This window comes from Macaca nemestrina, chromosome 3 (genome assembly GCF_043159975.1).
Source record: "Macaca nemestrina isolate mMacNem1 chromosome 3, mMacNem.hap1, whole genome shotgun sequence".
Taxonomy (NCBI): domain Eukaryota; kingdom Metazoa; phylum Chordata; class Mammalia; order Primates; family Cercopithecidae; genus Macaca; species Macaca nemestrina.
The window spans coordinates 89,602,435-89,620,347 of record NC_092127.1 but is presented as its reverse complement, the minus strand read 5'-3'; positions in this window follow the sequence as shown (position 1 = coordinate 89,620,347).

Below are 17,913 nucleotides of genomic sequence, written 5' to 3'. Positions count from 1 at the left end.
TCATTGGAAATGCAAAGGATAGTGAAGAGTACACATTTAGGCTGTAGCCAGCAGACGTCATTGTGACTTCCTTCATTCACCCCAGTGAGTTGCTATTTCTGGCTGCTAGAGATCGGAAGCCAGAATGGATCCAAACGTGGATCAACATATCCCAGGAGGTGAACTGGAAAGTCTTTGGAAGTCTAAGTCTTCAAAAATAATTATATCACATGAACCTTGAAATGTAGAGTATTTGCAAGAATGGGGGAGGAAGGTAAAAGAGAGGAAGAGGAGGCACAAACAATTTGCTAACAGGTTGGTACAAAAGTAATCCATTACTTTTAATATAAAAACTGCAATTACTAACCTAATACAATATTAAAAATGTGATAAAAACCACAACACTCATTAACTTATTAACCTTTCTCTTTCATCTTATTGAACTGGTGAAAGTTTCACTGCTGTCTGGGCCTTCCGAGAACAAAGGGAATGCTGCTCTCACAGTGAACCAGGGATTTCTGTTTTGCTCTCCAGCCAGGTGCTCCATCAGTTTTATATTGTTTTTAAGGTGGTTAAGGGAAGATCCAGGATAATATTGAATCTCATCTCCTTGGGATTCTTATAGTATGATAAGGTTATCTTGGGTCTAAAAAAAATTCTCAGCTCTGTAAGTTTGAGAGCCTGATTTTGATTAGATTCTGAGTTTGATTAGATTCTGGAATCTGAGTTTGATTAGATTCTGGAATCCGATTCACATTAACCATGTACATGAAAAATTGATAAACAAGGTACCAATTTGTAATGTCTGGCACTATAACTTTGAACAGATTCTGCATAAGAAACATGATTGGTAGATGTAACATTCAAAATATTCAAAATATTTATCAACCCAAAATATATGCACATTGATCAATCAGTGGATCCACAACTTAGTTTAATAGATGCCAGGGCATATCGGATAGATGTCAGCGTTGCAAATGAGTGAGGGTTAATATTTGAGTAATCCTACTACCTGCCAGACACTAAAATATAATCAATTTTTGTGAGTTATTTTATTGAAAACTCACAATGATCCTTTGAGGAACGCACTTAAGAAACAAGGGCATAGAGATTTTAGATAACTTCCTCTTGGTCCCACAGGTAGTAAAATGTAGTTTGAGGAAGGCATTTAAGAAACTGGACTCTCCCTGCTTGCAGATGAAATGATCCTATATCTAGGAAACCCCATCATTTTAGCCCAAAAGCTTTTTAAGCCAATAAGCAACTTTGGTAAAGTCCCAGGATACAAAATTAATGCACAAAAATCGCTAGCAACTGTACACCAACAACAATCAAGATGAGATGAGAGCGAAATCACAAATGAGCTCCCATTCACAGTTGCCACAAAAAGAAAAAAGTATCTAGGAATACAGCTAACAAGGGAGGTGAAAGATCTGTATAAGGAGAACTAAAAACCACTGCTCAAAGAAATCATAGATGACATAAACAAATGGAAAAATATTCCGTGTTCATGGATAGGAAAAATCAATATCATTAAAATTGCCATAGTGCCCAAAGCAATTTATACAGTCAATGCTATTCCCATTAAACTACCAATGACATTCTTCACAGAACTAGAGAAAACTATTTTAAAATTCATATTGAACCAAAAAAGAGCCCAAATAGCCAAGGCAACTCTAAGCAAAAAGAATAAAGTTAGAGGCATCCTGCTACTCAATTTCAAACTATACTACAGGGCCACGGTAACCAAAAAAGCATGGTACTGGTACAAAAACAGACACATAGACCACTGGAACAGAGCAGAGAACCCAGAAACAAGACCACACACCTACAATTATCTGATCTTCAATAAACCTGACAAAAACAAGCAATAGGGAAAGAATTCCCTATTCAATAAATGGTGCTGGAATAACAGGCTAGGCATATGCAGAAAATTAAAACTAGGCCCCTTCCTTAAGCCATGTAGAAAAATTAAGTCAAGATGGATTAAAGACTTAAATGTAAAACCCAAGAGTATAAAAGCTCTGGAAGACAATCTAGGCAGTATCATTCAGGACATAGGCACAGGCAAAGACTTCATGAGGAAGATGCAAAAAGCAATTGCAACAAAAGCAAAAATTGACAAATGGTATCTAATTAAACTCAAGAGCTTCTGCACAGCAAAAGAAACTATCAACAGAGTACACAGACAACCTATAGAATGGGAGAAAATTTTTACAAATTATGCATCTGACAAAAATCTAATATACAGCATTATAAGAAGCTTAAAGTTACAAGGAAAAAACACCATTAAAAAGTGGGCAAAGAAAGTTTGGTAAAATTAATCTGATGTTAGATAATAAAGAAAGAAGCTTTGCTTAAATTGGAAAAAAAAAAAAAGTGGGCAAAGAATATGAACAGACATTTGTCAAAAGAAGACATACATGTAGCCAGCAATCGTATGAAAAAAAGCTCAACGTCACTGATCGTTAAAGAAATGCAAATCAAAACCACAATGAGATACCATCTCACACTAGTCAGAATAGCCGTTATTAAAAAGTCAAAAAATAACAGATGTTGGCGAGGTTCTGGAGAAAAAGGAGTGCTTATACACTGTTGGCGGGAGTGTAAATTAGTTCAGCCATTGTGGAAAACAGTGTGGTGTTTCCTCAAAGACCTAAAGACAGAACTGCCATTCGACCCAGCAATCCCATTACTGAGTATATACCCAAAGGAATATAAATTGTTCTATTATAAAGACACATGCACATGTATGTTTACTATAGCACCATTCACAATAGCAAAGACATGGAATCAACCTAAATGTCCATTAATGGTAGACTGGATAAAGAAAATGTGGTACGTACACACCATGGAATACTATGCAGCCATTATAATGAATGAGATTATGTCCTTTGCTGTGACATGGATAGAGCTGGAGGCCATTATCCTTAGCAAACTAATGCAGGAACAGAAAACCAAATGCCACATGTTCTCACTTATAAGTGGGAGCTAAATGATGGGAACACATGGACACGTAGAGGGGAAGAACACACACTGGGGCTTATAAGAGGGTAGAGGGTGGGAGGAGGGAGGGTATCAGGAAAAATAACTAATGGGTACTAGGCTTAATAACTGAGTGATGAAATAATCTGCACAACACCACCCCATGACATATGTTTACCTACGTAACAAACCTGCACATGTATTCCTGAACTTAATAAAAAAGAAACTGAAGTCAGAGATTTTAGATAACTTGTCCCTGTTCCCACAGGTAGTAAAATGAAGTCTGGTTTTACACACAGGTCCATGTGTACCATACTGTAAAATGTACCTCCTTCTGGTAAATTCACACAGGAAACAAATTTAGATCAAATGGTCAATTAATGCTGATATCAGAGCAAAGAATGTCTTTTTAATGACTGCCAGGGCTATCTCTAAAAAATAAAAGCTAGAATTTTATTTATGTAATTTAGCTGGACAGGGATAGAATGTCTAAGCTGTCTGTACCTTCAGGGTTATTATTCTTTATGTAGATCTGGCTGTTTGTCAGTAATTGACAGAAATGAAGCTTAAATAACAACAAGGCCTGTTATTCTGGAGCAATGTTTTTCAACTTCACTGCACGTTAGAAAGAATTGAGAAGCCGTTACAAAACACAATACCAGAACAACATCCACATGATTCCCCTTTCAATAAACACAAGTTTTGGGACATCTTCCCAAGTGACCCAGTGTGAAGCCTATCTGGGACCACTATTCTTCCATACTAGCAGTGCCACCCAAAGCATGGTCCTAGCCCAGCATCAACCCTCTGATTATGAGTGGTCCGTGAGGAGATGGACCTCAAAACTAAGAGTGTTTAGAAACTTCTATAGAAACTTGACAAATTAAGTTTATATCTGTTAAATGTCATAAAAATATAGAGTAGTATTTTGCTTTTCATTTTATTTTTCTAGTAATCCATTTTTATTATATTTTATAAAAGGATCAGTCCGTGATGGACTGGAGGAGGAATAGAATGTGTCTTCACCACGGATAGTTTAAGAAACACAGCTCAAAACCATGTATTAGATCACCCTAGTTCATTCCAAAGACTATGCTTTGTGAGATATGCCCCTGTACTTTCTGTCCTTCCAAGACTGGCACTGCATCCTCTCACTTTTTGTGTCATTATCGAGGTAAAGCATAGCATCCTCAAAGGGTTGGCTTGTCTTTGCCAGTTTCCTCTCAGATAACATAGGTGTGCTCTCTCACTTCTTCTATAATTTGCCTGGAAAAAATGGAAATGTATGAGTATAAAATGTACATTTATTCTAAGGGATAAAAGCAAAAGGAAGAGTCCAATTGAACCTTAAGGAGTAGCTGCCTGTCTGATATGAAATCTGAGGTTACTCAGCTAAACACACCTCTGGAGGAAAGAGCCCTGGACATTATTGAAGAACTATGGTCAGACAACACTGTGGCCTTGTATATACTTATATATTTTTTGGTCCTCGGAATGAAGTTTTGTGACAAGATTGAGTCTTATGACAGTGCTGACTCAGGACGAGACCAGGAATTATATAACTATGAGGAAGCTGGTGGCTAAATTGAGGTCAGAGCTATAATTGTGTAAGAGAGCTCTAAATTGACAAGAAGCTGTGGTTTGTCCTGGATTTCTTCAAAATGAACAACTTCTAGTTTTAAAATAAAAAGGTTTAACTCCTCCTAAACTACAGCGAAGTAATTAAATAAATTAAAAATCAATGCATAGACTGGTAAAGGGTTTTGGCATTGTTGTTGTTGATGTCACTTCCATATTTGAGACCTAGTGTTGGAAATGTAACTTGGACACTGAAATGGAAGAATTTCGGAAATATTTCAGTGCTTTATGAAAAAAGTAGAACAGGATATTTTATATCAAAAGATGCTTGAAAGTCAGAGATCTGGCCAAATTTGTGCAGTTGTGTAAGGAGAGTAGGTAACCTCCTTTTATCTGAAATTATGGTCTGTAATTGCCAGAAATTACCTTGATTAAATTATGCTCTATATCTTTCTCTTTTTAACTGAATGTTCCTTCAATTAATCATAGCTAATGTTTCTTAGATCACTAAATAATTATCTCATTTGATTATAAAACTCTTACAAAGCAGATGATATTGTTCATTTTAGAGAAAGAGACTGAGACACAATTTAAAATAAACCTCAAGGTATTCTCAAAGGGGAAATGATATGCTACATGGGTGATATGAAACCTATTGGTGGATTGTGGAAATATTTATAAAATAGTTGAACAAAGGGGATAAATAAGAAGAAGGAAAAAGGAGAAAAAGAGGAAAGGAAATGAGCTGGAAGCCAGCAAGTGGTCTAAGTCCTAACACCAAGTTCTAAGTTTAGCCATCATCATTTAATCAAGTAATGGAGTATCCCTTGATTAAAATTATAAGTATTAGGTTTAAATATTTACAATTTTAAGTATTTAAAAGTTCTGCCTGGTAGAACTTTCATTTACTAAGTAGTTTACATTAAGTATCAGTATAGTCAGTATTATCATCATGAAGCCCCCTAAATGGGAGTTTCTGTGTCCTCTGAGGACATCCAGAGAGCCGAAGGCAGTCTCTTGCTCACAGAATCTCAGCATCAAAAGGAAAGAAAGGGCTCCCAAATTCAAACTCAGGCATAGTCAGGCTAGTGTGGGTTTAGCAAACTCTTGGACAAACCATTGAGATTATTACTCATGGTTCAATCTCCATTTTTTTTTTTTTTTTTTTTGTTCTGCTGAATCCTCAAAGAGCCAGCTACCTGCTTTCCTCCATTGCTGTCATCACCTGGGCCCCTGTAGAAACAAACTTGTAGTCAGGTGCTATAAAAAGAATTTAGATTTAAGGGAAAACAGATCAGAATTTTCATGTCAGATGTATCGGCTACAACACTTCAGACAAATGACTTAATTTCTTGTACCCACATTTTTTCTCATCTGCCAAATGGAGAAGACAATGTAATTTTTATGAGGAGACCACATTGAAGTGTTTAAAAGTTTCATCTCTGGACTCTGACATCCATTTAAGAACATTGTTACCTTTGATAAACTAATTTCTGCAAGTCTCAATTTCTTCACCTGTAAAATGAGGATAATACCAATTTAGTACTTCTTTCACAAAACTGTTACAAAGATTTAATGAGATACCATTTATGAAAGGCTTGAAATATTCCCTAAAAACCTGTTTATGATCAACAAGTGTTAACTTTTATTATCATTACTGAACCTCAGTGATAAGCCTGCCCACCGCAAGCTAATTGCCCTTCTTAGGATACCACCAGGCAAGCTTTGAATAATTTATATGCACATTATTTTCTCTGAGCTGCCACTCTTAAATGTGCATTCAAATGACGAAAGCCTAGCTTTGTAGTTCTTTTCTCTTTAGATAAATGGGCTTGCACATATATATATAGGCTTAGGGTGTGGGCAAAATCTCAAGAAAGCTCAAATGATGCCTTGTGCTCTTGTAAGACCCAGCTGGGAAGAAAGGAGGTGTATTGGATTGAATAGCATTCCTCCAAAATTCATGTATGCCAGAACCTCAGAATGTGGACTTATTTGAGAATAGAGTCCTTGCAGATGTAATGTAAGTAGTTAAGATGAGGTCATATTGAATTAGAGTGAGCTCTAGATTCAAAGATTAGTGTCCTTATATGAAGGCTAGGTGAAGATGCAAAGAGACACACAGAAGAGAACAGCATGTGACCACAGAGGCAGAGATTGGAGTGATACATCCACAAGCCAAAGGATGCCAAAGATTGCTGGGAACTATCAGAAGCTAGGGGAAAGGCTTGGAACAGATTCTGCCTCAGAGACTCCAGGAGTATCCAATCCTGATAACACTTTGATTTTGGACTTCTGGTGTTCAGAAACTATGAGAGAACAAATTTCAGTTATTTTAAGCTACCAAGTTTGTGTACCTTGTTATGGCAGCCCTATGAAATGAACACAAAGGGGGTCTCTAACCGAAAGGAATATTATAGGATCTCTCCTCTCCAGGCAGGGTCAACAAGGAGGAGTGAAGAAAGTGTGTGTATAGGAGTACCAAATGTATCCATAAAAACACAGGACATGAGAAAGTGGGTCCTGGAAGACACTGTAAGGGCAGGTACACATTCTGTTACATCAGTGGCTCATTGGGCAACTGAGGGTAGTTCTGTAATATCCCAAGAAGGGGGCCAGTCATGAAGAGGCAGGGAAACATAATCATATTCAAAGGAACAAAGTATTTAGACATGGGGCTGCCCAAGTACTGCAACGGTGACTCTCCATACAGATTCAGAGTCTGGGCACTCCAGCCAACACTCACTCACAAATCCTTTTAAGCATATAGCAAAAAGATGACCACCTTCTTACACTTCAAAGACGATACTGATACCTAAATGTAAACTACTTAGTAAATGAAAGTTCTACCAGCCAGTTTTAAATCAAATGCTTACAATTTTTTTTTTTTTTTTTTTTTTTTGAGATGGAGTCTTGCTCTGTCGCCCAGGCTAGAGTGCAGTGGCGTGATCTCAGCTCACTGCAACCTCCACCTCCCGGGTTCAAGGGATTCTCCTGCCTCAGCCTCCTGAGTAGCTGGGACTACAGGTGCGTGCCACCATGCCCAGCTAATTTTTTATGTTTAGTAGAGACGGGGTTTCACCATCTTGGCCAGGCTGGTCTCGAACTCCTGACCTTGTGATCCACCCACCTTGGCCTCCCAAGGTGCTGGGATTACAGGCGTGAGCCACCGCGCCCAGCCAAATGCTTACAATTTTAATCAAAGGATAGCCCATTAACCAAACAATTCATTTTATGAAGTGTTTTTTTTTTGTTTTGTTTATTTCACATATCTAGGAGACACCTTACCAAGACCACATTTATTTTAACACTTCCTAGGAGACCTTTCTTGTCAAACTCGACCAGACTTATTCAACAAACAGCAATTCTTATAAGCAGTGGAAAAGAGCTGAGTCACAGTGAGAGTGACATTTCCCTTTGCAGCTGAAGAAACCACCAGCTGTGATTAACTGCTTGACTAGTCCTCCAGTGTGAAGGATCAGAATGGGATCAAGAAGGCTTGGCTGGGCTTTGAGAAAGAAGAGAACTGACTGAATCGAACTGGAGTCTGGGAAACTCAGTTCACAAGTTCTCCTAAAAGTTACAAATGTCACAAGTGTGAGTGACCATTCATTTACTTAATCAGGCAATAAATCTTTTATTCATTCAATGAGATTTTTTATTAGTTTCTACAGTGGGTCTAGGTGCCGGGATATTGGTGGTGGGGTCAGATACTAAAATGATTCTGAGACAGTTTCTGTTCCAGTAGGCTTAGAATATAATAGATTCTCCACAATCTTTTTTTTTTTTTTTTCCATAGTCTCTCATCCCCATATAATCCGATCTTAAAAGAGAAGAGCCACCTGAGGAGTGGCTGGAGAGCTGTCCATTCAAATTTCCCTTATTGCTGAAATGTTGCTAAATGGAGTTTGACATTGACTTCTAGTTGCCAATCACTCTCTCCAATGTGAAACAGAGCAGCAACTCAGTGCAGGTTCATTTGGGTACTGAAGGACAATCAAAACCTAACTACAGGATGATTGATCTGTGATACCTTCAGAGAACAATCTTAATCAAAAAGAGAAATATGAAAGTGATCAGAATCAAAATGGAATCATGTATGTTTAAAACAAACAAATAAACACAAAAACCCCAACAAACAGAGATGGGGAGGGCTATGAAGAGAGGCTTCTCACACTAATATGCCAGATAACAAAAACTCCCACGAAAGACTCTACAGAAACCACAACGATGCCGAAAAGTCATTACAACCTTAAAAATACTTCTGTGAGGATATCTGCCCAGCAACTAACTGCCTGTCCAAACTCAGACTGGCATCACCTTTGTTATTAATCTTTGTAGCCAAAGATAATTATCTCAAAACAATTATAAAATTCTGCTCATTATTGTTAACGTTTATTTTAGGTTCAGGGGTACATGTGAAGGTTTGTTACATAGGTAAACTCATTTCATGGAGGTTTGTTGTACAGATTATTTCGTCACCTGGGAATTAAGCCAGTACTGAATAGTTATCTTTGCTGCTCTTCTCCCTCCTCCCAACCTTCACCCTCAAGAACAGCCCAGTATCTGTTGTTTCCTTCTTTGTGTTCATGCTCATCATTTACCTCCCACTTACAAGTGAGAACATGCAGTAGTTGGTTTTCTGTCCCTGTGTTAGTTTACTGAGCATAATAGCCTCCAGCCCCATCCATGTTCCTGCAAAAGACTAATCTCATTCCTTTTTTTATGGTTGCATAGTATTCCATGGTGTATATATACCACATTTTCTTTATCCAGTCTACCACTGATGGGCATTTAGGTTGATATCATGTCTTTGCTATTGTGAAATGTGCTGCAACGAACATGTGTGTGCATATGTCTCTATATAAAACAATTTATATTGCTTTGGGTATATACCCAGTAATGGGATTGCTGGGTAAAATGGTAGTTCTGACTTCAGGTTTTTGAGGAATCACCACACTGTCTTCCACAGAGGTTGAGCTAATTTACACTCCCACCAACAGTGTATAAGCATTGCCTTTTCTCCACAACCTCGCCAGCATTTTTTTTTTCTTTACTTTTTAATAGTAGCCATTCTGACTGGTATGAGATTGTATCTCATTGTGGTTTCAATTTGCATTTTTCTAATGATCAGTGATGTTGAACTTTTTCCACATGATTGTTGGCCACATGTATGTCTTCTTTTGAGAAGTATCTGTTTTTGCCTTTTGCCTACTTTTTAATGGGGTTGTTTGTTTTTATATTGTAAATTTGTTTAAGTTTCTTATGGGCACTGGCTATTAGATCTTTGTCAGATGCACAGTTTGTAACTATTTTCTCCCATTCTATAGGTTGTTTTTGTATTCTGTTGATAGTATCTTTTGCTGTGCTGAAGCTCTTGAGTTTAATTAGATTCCATTTGTCAGTTTTTGCTTATGTTGCAATTGCTTTTGGTGCCTTTGTCATAAAATCTTTGCCCATTCCTATGTCCAGGATGGTATTGCCTAGGTTGTCTTCCAGAGTTTTTATAGTTTCGAGTTTTACATTTAAGTCTTTAATTCATCTTGAGTTAATTTTTGTATATGGCATAAGGAAGGGGTCCAGTTTTAATTTTCTGCATATGGCTGGCCAGTTATCCCAGTACCATTTATTGAATAGGGAGACTTTTCCCCATTGCTTGTTTTTGTTGAAGATCAGGTGGTCATAGATGTACAGCTTTATATCTGGGTTCGCTATTCTGTTCCATTGGTCTATGTGCCTGTTTTTGTACCAATACCATGCTATTTTGGTTACCGTCATCCTGTAGTATAGTTTGAAATTGGGTAACATGATTCCTCTAGCTTTGTTTTCTTGTTTGTTTGTTTGTTTGTTTTGTTGCACTCTCTCTATATATAGGTTTATTACAGAATTCAATATAATTAAAATTACATATTCTGATCAAGGGCGGGGAGGAACACATTTTTTTCATTGCTAGAGCACCCAAATGCCATTTTTATCTGCTTCAACATAATTGGTTGAAGGAATGGAAGACTTTATTTTTGAGGAATTTGTTGTGTCTTTACAGCCAATACTTCCAAAATTTTGTCCTTTTCACATTTTGAGGTTTTCTGATGCTTCACTGTTATGCAAATCAGCTTCTGGATATATCTAACCATGCTTGCTGATTTTCTAGTAGCCTTAGATTACTTACAGCTGGATAAAATAATTACCTGGATATGCTTTGCTAGCAATGTCATCATTGACTACTCTTTCTAATAATATATAGAAGCTCGATTTAGATTGCATTTTGCTCAGTCAGCATGTAGAAACTAGGAGCCTTACTAAGGGTCTGGTAGATACTGACAATGTAGGGCTGGCAGCACTTTGTAAACATTTTCCAAACAAGTGGTTTGCATTTATTAGTCTTCTGAAGGAGTACTTTAAAAGTCATTAAACTATTTGTTCCTTGAAGTAAATTTTTATACTCAATGAAAAGTATGTCAGTGTTCAAACGAAGCATGATTGGTTCTGTTTATCATACCAGTTGTTTCTGAAATTATTTCTCAATGTTGCTACACCTCATTTAGTTTAATTAAATATCTGCTATTAGTTTTCTAACACTTAAATTTAAAAGATAAACATAGATTTCTGGAAAAAGCAGAAAAATTCATCGGGAAAGCATTCTCTTGAAGGAAAGGAAGTAGAAGAAGTCATACCGCACGCTTGGTCAAAGTGACCTGATCACATAATCACTAAATGCAACATGGGATCCTGAGTGGGATCCTGAAACGGAAAAAGGACATTGGAGGAGAAGCTGGTAAGATTGAAAGGTCTTTAAATTAGCAGTATTATATCACTGCAAATTTAATGGTTTTTAAGAGTCATAATCTGATTTTATGTAAGTTATTAACATTGAGAAGCTGGGTGGAGGATATCAACTTTGCTGAAAGCCTAAAATTGTTTCAGAATTTAAAGTTTTAAAAAAATGACCTGATCAACAATTGGGTAAGTAACTCTAATAATATTCATGCTTTTAAACATTTAAGTGATAATTTTATATCCTAAACTTTTGAAGCATATTTTTAAAAATTTTGTCTTTATTGTTTTTAGAAATTTAGGGGAAAATACAAGTACAGAAAATGTACAGGGTAATTCATCAAATGCCTGTGTACTCATGAGCTATAACAAATATAAACATTTGTCTTTTTTTTTTTAAAATTTATTTATTATTATTATACTTTAAGTTGTAGGGTACATGTGCATAACGTGCAGGTTTGTTACATATGTATACTTGTGCCATGTTGCTGTGCTGCACCCATCAACTCGTCATTTACATCAGGTATAACTCCCAATGCAATCCCTCCACCCTCCCCCCTCCCCATGATAGGCCCTGGTGTGTGATGTTCCCCTTCCTGAGTCTGAGTGATCTCATTGTTCAGTTCCCACCTATGAGTGAGAACATGCGGTGTTTGGTTTTCTGTTCTTGTGATAGTTTGCTAAGAATGATGGATTCCAGCTGCATCCAAGTCTCTACAAAGGACTCAAACTCATCCTTTTTGATGGCTGCATAGTATTCCATGGTGTATATGTGCCACATTTTCTTAATCCAATCTGTCACTGATGGACATTTGGGTTGATTCCAAGTCTTTGCTATTGTGAATAGTGCTGCAATAAACATACGTGTGCATGTGTCTTTATAGCAGCATAACTTATAATCCTTTGGGTATATACCCAGTAATGGGATGGCTGGGTCATATGGTACATCTAGTTCTAGATCCTTGAGGAATCGCCATACTGTTTTCCATAATGGTTGAACTAGTTTACAATCCAACCAACAGTGTAAAAGTGTTCCTATTTCTCCACATCCTCTCCAGGTTGTTTCCTGACTTTTTAATGATTGCCATTCTAACTGGTGTGAGATGGTATCTCATTGTGGTTTTGATTTGCATTTCTCTGATGGCCAGTGATGATGAGCATTTTTTCATGTGTCTGTTGGCTGTGTGAATGTCTTCTTTTGAGAAATGTCTGTTCATATCCTTTGCCCACTTTTTGATGGGGTTGTTTGTTTTTTTCTTGTAAATTTGTTTGAGTTCTTTGTAGGTTCTGGATATTAGCCCTTTGTCAGATGAGTAGATTGCAAAAATTTTCTCCCATTCTGTAGGTTGCCTGTTCACTCTGATGGTAGTGTCTTTTGCTGTGCAGAAGCTCTTTAGTTTAATGAGATCCCATTTGTCAATTTTGGCTTTTGCTGCCGTTGCTTTTGGTGTTTTAGACATGAAGTCTTTGCCCATGCCTATGTCCTGAATGGTACTACCTAGGTTTTCCTCTAGGATTTTTATGGTATTAGGTCTAACATTTAAGTCTCTAATCCATCTTGAATTAATTTTCGTATAAGGAGTAAGGAAAGGATCCAGTTTCAGCTTTCTACTTATGGCTAGCCAATTTTCCCAGCACCATTTATTCAATAGGGAATCCTTTCCCCATTTCTTGTTTCTCTCAGGTTTGTCAAAGATCAGATGGCTGTAGATGTGTGGTATTATTTCTGAGGACTCTGTTCTGTTCCATTGGTCTATATCTCTGTTTTGGTACCAGTACCATGCTGTTTTGGTTACTGTAGCCTTGTAGTATAGTTTGAAGTCAGGTAGCGTGATGCCTCCAGCTTTGTTCTTTTGACTTAGGATTGTCTTGGAGATGCGGGCTCTTTTTTGGTTCCATATGAACTTTAAAGCAGTTTTTTCCAATTCTGTGAAGAAACTCATTGGTAGCTTGATGGGGATGGCATTGAATCTATAAATTACCTTGGGCAGTATGGCCATTTTCACGATATTGATTCTTCCTATCCATGAGCATGGTATGTTCTTCCATTTGTTTGTGTCCTCTTTGATTTCACTGAGCAGTGGTTTGTAGTTCTCCTTGAAGAGGTCCTTTACATCCCTTGTCAGTTGGATTCCTAGGTATTTGATTCTCTTTGAAGCAATTGTGAATGGAAGTTCATTCCTGATTTGGCTCTCTGTTTGTCTGTTACTGGTGTATAAGAATGCTTGTGATTTTTGCACATTAATTTTGTATCCTGAGACTTTGCTGAAGTTGCTTATCAGCTTAAGGAGATTTTGGGCTGAGACAATGGGGTTTTCTAAATATACAATCATGTCATCTGTAAACAGGGACAATTTGACTTCTTCTTTTCCTAACTGAATAGCCTTGATTTCTTTCTCTTGCCGGATTGCCCTAGCCAGAACTTCTAACACTATGTTGAATAGGAGTGGTGAGAGAGGGCATCCCTGTCTTGTGCCAGTTTTCAAAGGGAATTTTTCCAGTTTTTGCCCATTCAGTATGATATTGGCTGTGGGTTTGTCATAAATAGCTCTTATTATTTTGAGGTACGTTCCATCAATACCGAATTTATTGAGCGTTTTTAGCATGAAGGGCTGTTGAATTTTGTCAAAAGCCTTTTCTGCATCAATTGAGATAATCATGTGGTTCTTGTCTTTGGTTCTGTTTATATGCTGGATTATGTTTATTGATTTGCGAATGTTGAACCAGCCTTGCATCCCAGGGATGAAGCCCACTTGATCATGGTGGATAAGCTTTTTGATGTGTTGCTGAATCCGGTTTGCCAGTATTTTATTGAGGATTTTTGCATCGATGTTCATCAGGGATATTGGTCTAAAATTCTCTTTTTTTGTTGTGTCTCTGCCAGGCTTTGGTATCAGGATGATGTTGGCCTCATCAAATGAGTCAGGGAGGATTCCCTCTTTTTCTATTGATTGGAATAGTTTCAGAAGGAATGGTACCAACTCCTCCTTGTACCTCTGGTAGAATTCAGCTGTGAATCCATCTGGTCCTGGACTTTTTTTGGTTGGTAGGCTATTAATTGTTGCCTCAATTTCAGAGCCTGCTATTGGTCTATTCAGGGATTCAACTTCTTCCTGGTTTAGTCTTGGAAGAGTGTAAGTGTCCAGGAAATTATCCATTTCTTCTAGATTTTCCAGTTTATTTGCGTAGAGGTGTTTATAGTATTCTCTGATGGTAGTTTGTATTTCTGTGGGGTCGGTGGTGATATCCCCTTTATCATTTTTAATTGCATCGATTTGATTCTTCTCTCTTTTCTTCCTTATTAGTCTTGCTAGTGGTTTGTCAATTTTGTTCATCTTTTCAAAAAACCAACTCCTGGATTCATTGATTTTTTGGAGAGTTTTTTGTGTCTCTATCTCCTTCAGTTCTGCTCTGATCTTAGTTATTTCTTGCCTTCTGCTAGCTTTCGAATGTGTTTGCTCTTGCTTCTCTAGTTCTTTTAATTGCGATGTTAGAGTGTCAATTTTAGAGCTTTCCTGCTTTCTCTTGTGGGCATTTAGTGCTATAAATTTCCCTCTACACACTGCTTTAAATGTGTCCCAGAGATTCTGGTATGTTGTATCTTTGTTGTCATTGGTTTCAAAGAACATCTTTATTTCTGCCTTCATTTCGTTATGTACCCAGTAGTCATTCAGGAGCAGGTTGTTCAGTTTCCATGTAGTTGAGCGGTTTGGATTGAGTTTCTTAGTCCTGAGTTCTAGTTTGATTGCACTGTGGTCTGAGAGACAGTTTGTTATAATTTCTGTTCTTGTACATTTGCTGAGGAGTGCTTTACTTCCAATTACGTGGTCGATTTTGGAGTAAGTATGATGTGGTGCTGAGAAGAATGTATATTCTGTTGATTTGGGGTGGAGAGTTCTATAGATGTCTATTAGGTCTGCTTGCTGCAGAGATGAGTTCAATTCCTGGATATCCTTGTTAACTTTCTGTCTCGTTGATCTGTCTAATGTTGACAGTGGAGTGTTGAAGTCTAAGTCTGTTTGTAAGTCTCTAAGGACTTGCTTTATGAATCTGGGTTCTCCTGTATTGGGTGCATATATATTTAGGATAGTTAGCTCTTCCTGTTGAATTGATCCCTTTACCATTATGTAATGGCCTTCTTTGTCTCTTTTGATCTTTGATGGTTTAAAGTCTGTTTTATCAGAGACTAGTATTGCAACCCCTGCTTTTTTTTGTTCTCCATTTGCTTGGTAAATCTTCCTCCATCCCTTTATTTTGAGCCTATGTATGTCTCTGCGTGTGAGATGGGTCTCCTGAATACAGCAGACTGATGGGTCTTGACTCTTTATCCAGTTTGCCAGTCTGTGTCTTTTAATTGGAGCATTTAGTCCATTTACATTTAAGGTTAAGATTGTTATGTGTGAACTTGATCCTGCCATTATGATATTAACTGGTTATTTTGCTTGTTAGTTGATGCAGTTTCTTCCTAGCCTCAATGGTCTTTACATTTTGGCATGTTTTTGCAATGGCTGGTACCGGTTGTTCCTTTCCATGTTTAGTGCTTCCTTCAGGGTCTCTTGTAAGGCAGGCCTAGTGGTGACAAAATCTCTAAGCATTTGCTTATCTGTAAAGGATTTTATTTCTCCTTCACTTATGAAACTTAGTTTGGCTGGATATGAAATTCTGGGTTGAAAATTCTTTTCTTTAAGAATGTTGAATATTGGCCCTGACTCTCTTCTGGCTTGTAGAGTTTCTGCGGAGAGATCTGCTGTTAGTCTGATGGGCTTCCCTTTGTGGGTAACCCGACCTTTCTCTCTGGCTGCCCTTAAGATTTTTTCCTTCATTTCAACTTTGGTGAATCTGGCAATTATGTGTCTTGGAGTTGCTCTTCTCGAGGAGTATCTTTGTGGCGTTCTCTGTATTTCCTGGATTCGAATGTTGGCCTGCCCTACTAGGTTGGGGAAGTTCTCCTGGATGATATCCTGAAGAGTGTTTTCCAACTTGGTTCCATTTTCCCCCTCACTTTCAGGCACCCCAATCAGACGTAGATTTGGTCTTTTTACATAATCCCATACTTCTTGCAGGCTTTGTTCATTTCTTTTTCTTCTTTTTTCTTTTGGTTTCTCTTCTCGCTTCATTTCATTCATTTGATCCTCAATCGCTGATACTCTTTCTTCCAGTTGATCGAGTCAGTTACTGAAGCTTGTGCGTTTGTCACGTATTTCTCGTGTCATGGTTTTCATCTCTTTCATTTCGTTTATGACCTTCTCTGCATTAATTACTCTAGCCATCAATTCTTCCACTTTTTTTTCAAGATTTTTAGTTTCTTTGCACTGGGTACGTAATTCCTCCTTTAGCTCTGAGAAATTTGATGGACTGAAGCCTTCTTCTCTCATCTCGTCAAAGTCATTCTCCGTCCAGCTTTGATCCGTTGCTGGCGATGAGCTGCGCTCCTTTGCCGGGGGAGATGCACTCTTATTTTTTGAATTTCCAGCTTTTCTGCCCTGCTTTTTCCCCATCTTTGTGGTTTTATCTGCCTCTGGTCTTTGATGATGGTGATGTACTGATGGGGTTTTGGTGTAGGTGTCCTTCCTGTTTGATAGTTTTCCTTCTAACAGTCAGGACCCTCAGCTGTAGGTCTGTTGGAGATTGCTTGAGGTCCACTCCAGACCCTGTTTGCCTGGGTATCAGCAGCAGAGGCTGCGGAAGATAGAATATTTCTGAACAGCGAGTGTACCTGTCTGATTCTTGCTTTGGAAGCTTCCTCTCAGGGGTGTACTCCTCCCTGTGAGGTGTGGGGTGTCAGACTGCCCCTAGTGGGGGATGTCTCCCAGTTAGGCTACTCAGGGGTCAGGGACCCACTTGAGCAGGGAGTCTGTCCCTTCTCAGATCTCAACCTCCGTGTTGGGAGATCCACTGCTCTCTTCAAAGCTGTCAGACAGAGTCGTTTGCGTCTGCAGAGGTGTCTGCTGCGTTTGTTTAGTTTACTGTGCCCTGTCCCCAGAGGTGGAGTCTACAGAGACAGGCAGGTTTCCTTGAGCTGCTGTGAGTTCTACCCAGTTCGAGCTTCCCAGCAGCTTTGTTTACCTACTTAAGCCTCAGCAATGGCGGGCGCCCCTCCCCCAGCCTCGCTGCTACCTTGCCGGTAGATCACAGACTGCTGTGCTAGCAATGAGGGAGGCTCCGTGGGTGTGGGACCCTCCCGGCCAGGTGTGGGATATGATCTCCTGGTGTGCCTGTTTGCTTAAAGCGCAGTATTGGGGTGGGAGTTACCCGATTTTCCAGGTGTTGTGTGTCTCAGTTCCCCTGGCTAGGAAAAGGGACTCCCTTCCCCCTTGCGCTTCCCAGGCGAGGCAATGCCTCGCCCTGCTTCAGCTCTCGCTGGTCGGGCTGCAGCAGCTGACCAGCACCGATCGTCCGGCACTCCCCAGTGAGATGAACCCAGTACCTCAGTTGAAAATGCAGAAATCACCGGTCTTCTGTGTTGCTCGCGCTGGGAGTTGGAGACTGGAGCTGTTCCTATTCGGCCATCTTGCTCCGCCCCCCGTTTGTTTGTTTTTGTTTTTTTCCCCTTAGGATTGTGTTGGCTATTCAGGTTGTTTTTTGGTTCCATGTAAA